General features: G+C 43.0%; 1 long non-coding RNA gene across 1 annotated transcript in view; it reads right to left on the bottom strand.

The window, feature by feature from the left end:
- Nucleotides 1-4,525: 4,525 nt before the first annotated feature.
- The window catches only part of LOC144241542 (uncharacterized), a 3,371-nt gene continuing 415 nt past the window's right edge, over nucleotides 4,526-7,481 (bottom strand). The window contains exons 2-3 of the long non-coding RNA XR_013338108.1: nucleotides 6,152-6,277; nucleotides 4,526-5,393 (exon numbers count right to left, since the gene is read on the bottom strand). This is a non-coding gene — a long non-coding RNA (uncharacterized LOC144241542). The remainder of the gene's footprint in view (nucleotides 5,394-6,151; nucleotides 6,278-7,481) is intronic.

The raw sequence follows: 7,481 nt of genomic DNA, 5'->3' as shown, positions 1-7,481 counted from the left end.
CTGCTTTTTCCAGTGTCTTCCATCAGTAGCTATATCTACCTCATGGCTCGAGTTCCTACCAAGAGGCCTTTTCCACCTGGGCGACCCCGCTCCAGTGTTCTAGCATTCAGCAAGGGGGAGCCTGAGCTCCTAAACTCTGGAAGTCTCCTCCCCTAACACTCCTCTTGTTCTAAAATCTGAGTTGCTTCATCATTCTGTTTTCTCTGTCAGCTCGTCCAAGACCTTTGTAATTAATTCCCCTAATTAAATTCCCTCTAGAGAACTACCTGGCATGAGTTCTGTTTTCCTGACAAGACCCTTGACTGACACAAGCTTCAAGAGTTGCCAAGCTCTGAGTCATCCAGTAGAGAACAGGAGTGGACAAGGGGCAGCCATCAGGGTAACTGTGGGAAGGACTGCCAGGGAGTGGGATGCGTAGGCAGACACCAAGGTCCGCGTCTCCCCTCCTCCCCTGCAAATGCAGTCCCATTGTTAGGAGAAAGGCATGTGGAAAATGATAGGTGTAAGGATACAAAATCCTTCATCTTTCTTAGTGGACAGTCAAAGACACTAGCCAAAGTTAAGAAACTAAGAAAAAGAGGCGGAGGCGTAAGCATATTTCCAATACAGGGGCTTTATGTTATCTCTTTCCTTAACATCTAACTACAGATGGTCCCTCGGATGTACTCAGCTGCAGCGGTGGCCAGGGTGAGCAGGAAGGAATACCTAGCAGGAATGGGAGACCCAGTGGCGGAGGCTGGCCCAGGAGGAAAAAATGGGACCTACCATTTTGATAGCTGTAGATGACCAGACCTGTTTATTACTGCATGGGAGGCGATCTCTAGAGAGCACCGCCCCACCCCCCGACCCCACACATGCACACGCACGCGCACACACACACACACACACACACCTCACCAGTAACACGTGAAGAGATTTTCAAAGAAAAGGAGATAGAGAAACATGAGAGGTTAGTATGATCATGACTATGATGCACAACTAAGCTAGTGCAGCTTTGGGAAACTCCATGAGTAACTTATAAACTGCCATTCTTTGAACTGCCATCCAGTTGTAGCCTTAAAGGAAAGCAGGCCTGTCAGAAACCTATAAGGGGAGGCTCTGATCCACAATAACTAAATGTAAAGACCTCTGGAAATTTCTACAGGTATATAAACTGTGATCTGAAGGCAAGGCAGATCTTTGCAGAAAGCAAAGAGGGATAAATATACCCCCCGCCCCGTCTCATTTCATGTCAGCTCCCTCTGAGGACTTGTAAAACACCCTGTTTTGCCTGATAAGGTGATATCATTTGAAAGGTTGAGATAGGCTTCACATACAATAACAATAAAACCCAGAAATTTCAATAGCTTAACGCAATAAAAGTTTACTTCTTGATCACATAGTGTCCGATACGGATGGGTGGCTCTCTTCCATTTAAACCCATGCCACTGGGAGCACATGGCCTTCATGGTCATCATAAATAGGCCAAAGGAAGCTAGAGAATCTGGTGGAATGATGTTAAGCGCCAGGCCTAGAAATGGCTTACGTGACTTCTGCCCATCCTCCCATCAGCCAGAGTGAGTCCATGACCCACCTCCTCTGGCCCATGAGAGCTGGGAAATGTAGAGAAACACCACACCGCTGGGTGAACACTAAGAATCTCACCGTATCTGTTCTGTAAACATTTCATTTCTCGAATTAGTTACCTTATTTAAATTGCTGTTGTTAAATAGGTTTATTTGCATTGCTTTCAGGGACTGAGTTAGTCAAGAAAGGAGAAATTCGCCAAATCACCACTTTGTACACTTTCAATATATTATAATTTTATGTGTCAATTATACCTCAGTAAAACTAGGGAAAGAAGGAACATAAAAAAATAAAGGAGGAGGAACATATTAATCGATGTTTTAAAAAAAAAATTAGAAACCAGTACCAGACACTCTGATCCATCCCAGTGTGATTTATCTAGTAATGAGTTAAATGCTTGCTGTATATTTACCACAGAAAAAGACAGAGAAGCCTTTATGTTCTCAGCAACAGCCCAGAAAGCTGCCAACATTAGAGCCTATTTGTTTTATTGAGAAGAGGGATTGTTGGCTGGGACGCAAGGGCTCCCCATTTCTCTTTCTGGAAAAAGCAATGGGAACTGTAACTTTTCTCTGGACAGCTACCATCTATCAGGAGAAACGCAAGTTCAACGTCTCTTTCTGAAGGGCAGCACTTAGAATGCCTAACAGCCTTCCCCGGTCTCCACTGGGGCCAGCATCAGCTAGGGGTCCCAAATCCAAGCTCTTCGGTGTTTAATAGCAGGGCTAAAGCAAGTCAACTGTACAAATTGAAAACAACGAACTGGCGGGATCTGGAATGCTAACTGAAACTGAAGTCTGATGGTACTGTGTTAAATGGCAAGAGCCAGGGCTCTGTCACAGGACTAATTGTGAGTTCTGACAGAGAAGCATTCTGTGACCTGAGGGAGAGGAGTTCACGTCTCCACACGTCAGTTAACTTGAGTTCAAACTCAAGTCTCTTGGGCAGAGAGGTTTGTCCTTGAAGGACAATTCTAGAGGTCAGGATGAGATAGAAATGAGTACCAAAGTCTTCTGTCTCCCAGAGTTGAGTTTTTCAAGCTCCCTGTCTTTATAATTCACCACCAATCTTAACCTTCCCCGCTGCTTCACTTTGCATACCATGGGCTTCACACATGAACGTGTATTGACTTATATGTCCTACAGACATCTCAAACTTGCCACGTCCAAAACAGAATTTCATCCAAAACCTGCTTTCCCCCAGTCTTTCCCATCTCCACTGCGCAGGACAGACACTTAGGAAGCAGACATGACTCCTCCACCTTACCAACACGTTCAAGTTACCTGTCAACGCCATAACCAAAATATAACCCAAAGCAATCCGCTTCCCTCTTTCTCATGGTTATGTCCATAGTCCAGGCCATGAGTCTCCAGGCTACTAAAAAATCTTCCCTTCCAGTCTCACTGCATCCCGCCTTGCCCCCCCCCTTAGAATCGATTCTCCACATTGCAACCAACATAATCTTTTAAGAACACAAATCAGACCATGTCACCCTCCTGTTTAAAAGCCTTCAATGGCTTCCTCAAGATTTGCAATAAATTCAAACCTTTTGAGAGCCCTGCATGAATCAGCCACATCCCCCCCTTCAACCTCCTGTGTATACCTATCTGTCCCTCACCCATTGTGTTCCGGACACACTGGGCTTATTTCCATTCCCCCCAAATACCAACCTTATTTGTATCTAGGACCTTATCAGGAGCTATCCCCTCTCCATGAGAAGCCCTACTCTCGGAGGCTGGCTCTCTCCTGACATTAGATCCCAGCTTAAATATCGCCTTTTCAGAAACGTCTTCCCCAATTAGATTAGATTAGATTCCAACACAACACGTAGGTTGTTGTTGTTATTGTTGTTGTGGTTACTCAAGTTTGCATGTAACTTCTATTTACATTCATTCAGTCCAAAGTCAAATACCTTAATACAGCAAACTAAATACAAGATAAAAAGCAGAAAAGGCATTATCTTCACAACATCATCTTGGTTTATTGGCACTGTGGCTTTTACCACTGCCTGACTTGTTTATTAGCTAATTTTTTTCCACAGACTCTCTCCTCGAATGAAGATATATGGTCCACAAGGGCAGGAATTTATTTATTGCTCTATCCAGTGGTGGTATTCAAAATATTTCACAACAGGTATGGCATGACCACCAACCCATTAGAAGGGATGCCAACCTTTAAGGGCTCATATGGTCTTGCTGATAAGTGGTGGCTAAATGCCAGCCTTCTTATTCACATCCCTAGCATCTCAACAGAGTCTGTCTCTCAATAAATGTCAGTTGAATACATGAATGAATAAATCAACAGATGTTTCTAATTAATTTCATTTTTCCATCATGAACACAGGTCTACATTAAGAAAGAGGGTTTTTTTTATTTTTTTTTAATGTTTTATTTATTTCTAGGAGAGAGAGAGAGAGAGACAGCATGAGCAGGGGAGGGTCAGAGAGAGAGGGAGTCACAGACTGAAACAGGCTCCAGGCTCTGAGCTGGCAGTCAGCACAGAGCCCGACGCGGGGCTCGAAGCCACGAACCGCGAGATCATGACCTAAGCGAAAGTCGGACGCTTAACCGACTAAGCCACCCAGGCGCCCCAAGAAAGAGGGTTTTATTGGGCACTCTCACGTGCTTGGATAGGCTCTATTGTCTTCAGAAGTTCCTGACATCTACCACTGTTGACTTCTTTCTCATACCCTCTAAAGGGACCCACAGCTGAGCAAGAGTGAAGGAGCAGTGAAAACTGAGTTCGGAAGACAGAGCTCAAGTTTAGGTAATAGCACAAGCCAGTTGTGAATGGCATGGCCCTGAGCAAATTGCTTCATTCTCTGTGTCTGCTTGTTCCTCTGTAAAACAGGCCCACTGCAATACCTACCTCCCAGGATGGCCTAAAACTGAAAAAGATAGTATACGGGAAAGAATCCAGCCAGTCACACCTATGGCATCCAAGGTCAATATGTGTCACTTTTATTTTTATCATCCTTTTCTTGCAGAGTTTCTATGAACATCAGATGAAATAACACACATAAAACCCCAAAAAATATATGCATTGTCCAGCTTATTAATATTGTATCAATAGCAAATTGTTCTCTTTTAGACTTATCTGTTGAAAATTTTTTTCCAGTTTTTTTCATATATAATTGACATATGACATTGGTATTGGTTTAAGACGTACAATATAATGACTTGCTGTGTGTATATATTGTCACCATGATTTGATGCCATAAGTTTCATTAACATCCTCAGCTCACATAGTTACAGATATTTTTTCTTTCAATGAAATATTTTAAAACCTACTCTCTTAGCAACTCTCAAATATACAATATAATACTATCAACTATGGTCACCACGCTGTACATCACATCCCCAGAACTTATTAATCTTATAATTGGAAGTTTGTACTCTTTGACCACCTTCACTCAGTCCCCACCCCCCACCTGCCTCTGGCGACCTCCAATATGTTTTCTGTATCTCTGAGTTGGTTTTTGTTTTTTTTTTTTAGATTCCACATATAAGTGAGGTCATACAGTATTTGTCTTTCTGTGTCTGATTTATTTCAGTTAGCGTAATGTTCTCAAGATCCATTCAAATCATTGCAAATGGCAAGGTTTCCTAACAAACGTTCCCAGATTTGAGAAATCAGGTGGCTTTCCAGAAGTCACCCAGGAGCTGGAAAGGAAATCTGAGTTTTGTGAGGGCAAAGCTGGTACTCCAGCAGAGGAAGCCCATGCTTTGCTCAGCTGAACAGAACTCCCTGGAGACAGCATCCTTCTGGAGAAATCTGTTTGCATCATTTAAAGCTGCTAGGTGCTGAAAAACAGACTTGCCAATTACCTACAGAGAAGGAAAACTTTCAGCATTCAATGGGTTAAAGGAGTGAAATGGATTCATGAATTTCCCAACAGCAACAACTTTTTCCTTTGTCTCTCATCCCACCCAAATATCTCTCCGTTTATTTGAAGACACAACTCATCTGGACTCTGGCCTCCACTGATAGAAGCTGAGGTTTCTGTCTCCCTGTCCAAATCAACCAGGCTTTTCTCAGCTTCTGAAATCCTGTCTCCTCCTGATGTCGCCCAGTACAAGGACCGCCTCATACAGTGGTGTATATTGTATACTGCACAGCTGTACAGGGCCACATGCTCATCGTGGTCACGTGGTGGTGCACAACAGTCGCGACCAACTCACACCTTCGCGCCATCATGTCCTCCCCCCAAGGCCCCTCCACCAATATCTGTATATAGCAAGTTATCCTGATTCAAAGTTGTTAGGGTACCTAGGAGAGCACTTACAGTAGCCTGTAAATCAACAACGACTCACAATGTGTTTTCTTATCAACAACCTTGTGTAACTTCTTCCTATTTTAACTAACAATTTTTGCTAACTAAATGCCAAACTTTTAAACATTATTTAAGTCTTTTGTGCCCTCTAAATCCACTTCCTTGGAGCAAATCTCTGGTCACAAGACTCTGATTACCCCCTTGACCAGACTTTCTTGGGGAGCAGAGTTAAGAGTGAGCCGCACAGTCAAGGTCTTCATTCAAACCCCATCTGCCACTTACAAGCCACGTGGGCTTGAACAAGTCACTTACCTTCTCTGAGCCTCAGTTTCCTCATAGACAAAACTGGCGATGGTGATGATAATATTTACTTCATGGAATTCTTGTAGGAATGATTATAAGAAAATGCTTGTGGGTATTCAGCACTGTACCTAGCACCTACATCGTAAGTGGAGAATAAATGTTAGTTTTTAGTATTAGTATTATTGTTTTATTGTTTAGCCCAGGAGAAGACAAAGATCCAACTTCCAAGTTCAGCCACATACATTCCACTACATATTGTCTAAGAAGGCTTTCACTGCAATAGCAGAATTGAGTAGTTGCAACAGAGACAATATGGTGGCAAAGCCTAAAATATTTGCGACCTGGCCCATTACAGCAACATTTGCCAACCTTTGGTTTAGCAACTCCCCACCTCCACGATGAGATCAGCATAAAACTATTGGCGGCCGAGGCTGCTACTTCCTCCCATGACCTGTTTTTCCCTTCTCTGTGTTCATAGAACCTTCTCCCATTTTTAGCCTACACATGATTGCCTGGAATAAAAACTGTATTTTCCAGACTCTCTTGATGCTAGATGTAGCCATGTGACTAAGTCCTAGCCAGAGGGATGCCATTTGAATTGCTTTATGCAACTTCGAGAAGGAATCCTTATAGTACCTCCCTTTCCTCCTTCCTCAAGTCTAGAATGCAAGCATGGAGGCTCAAGCTAGATCTGGACCACAACGTGACCCTGAGAATGGAGGCCACTCATGGGAAAGCTACAAGACGAAAGGAACCTGATCCCTGTGAGTGCAGAACTGAGGTTTCTAGCTCCCTGTCCAACTCAGCCAGACTTTTCTCAGCTTCTGAAATGCCGTCTCCTTTGATCTTGCCCAATAGGATGGTGTGCATCACCGGTTCACTTACTTGGGATTTTCTACACCAGTGATGAACCTGATCCTAACAAGCGTATTCGCCAAACACATCTAGAAGGCTAGAAAGCTTATCATTCTCCCTCAACCGCTCCTATTTCTTACACTGCCTAAAAAAAATTCTTTGTAGTAAATTTAGTACTTAAATAAATTGGCTCTTGGCTACACGGAACACTTATGCTTGCAGAATGCCAAAGGAACATTGCACATGTTTTATACTTATTCAGGAAAAAAGCTTAATGCTCACTCAGAGGGGAAGAAAAAGATTTATTAATATGCTTATTCAAGAAAAAGAGATTAATCTGGAATCAAGGGTTAAAAGAACTTTAAAAAAAAAAAAAAAAAGAATGACGTTAAGCTGAAGAAAGCATCCAAGTCTTGTGCCCACCCTACTTCAAGTTGAGCCTCTGGTCTTGCAGCCTAAGAGGCTAAAACAAAACACACACCCT

This window comes from Crocuta crocuta, unplaced genomic scaffold (assembly GCF_008692635.1).
Source record: "Crocuta crocuta isolate KB4526 unplaced genomic scaffold, BGI_CrCroc_1.0 scaffold25, whole genome shotgun sequence".
NCBI classification, from domain to species: Eukaryota; Metazoa; Chordata; class Mammalia; order Carnivora; family Hyaenidae; genus Crocuta; species Crocuta crocuta.
Note: the sequence above shows the minus strand (reverse complement) of the source record. Positions and strands in the feature narration are given on the sequence as shown.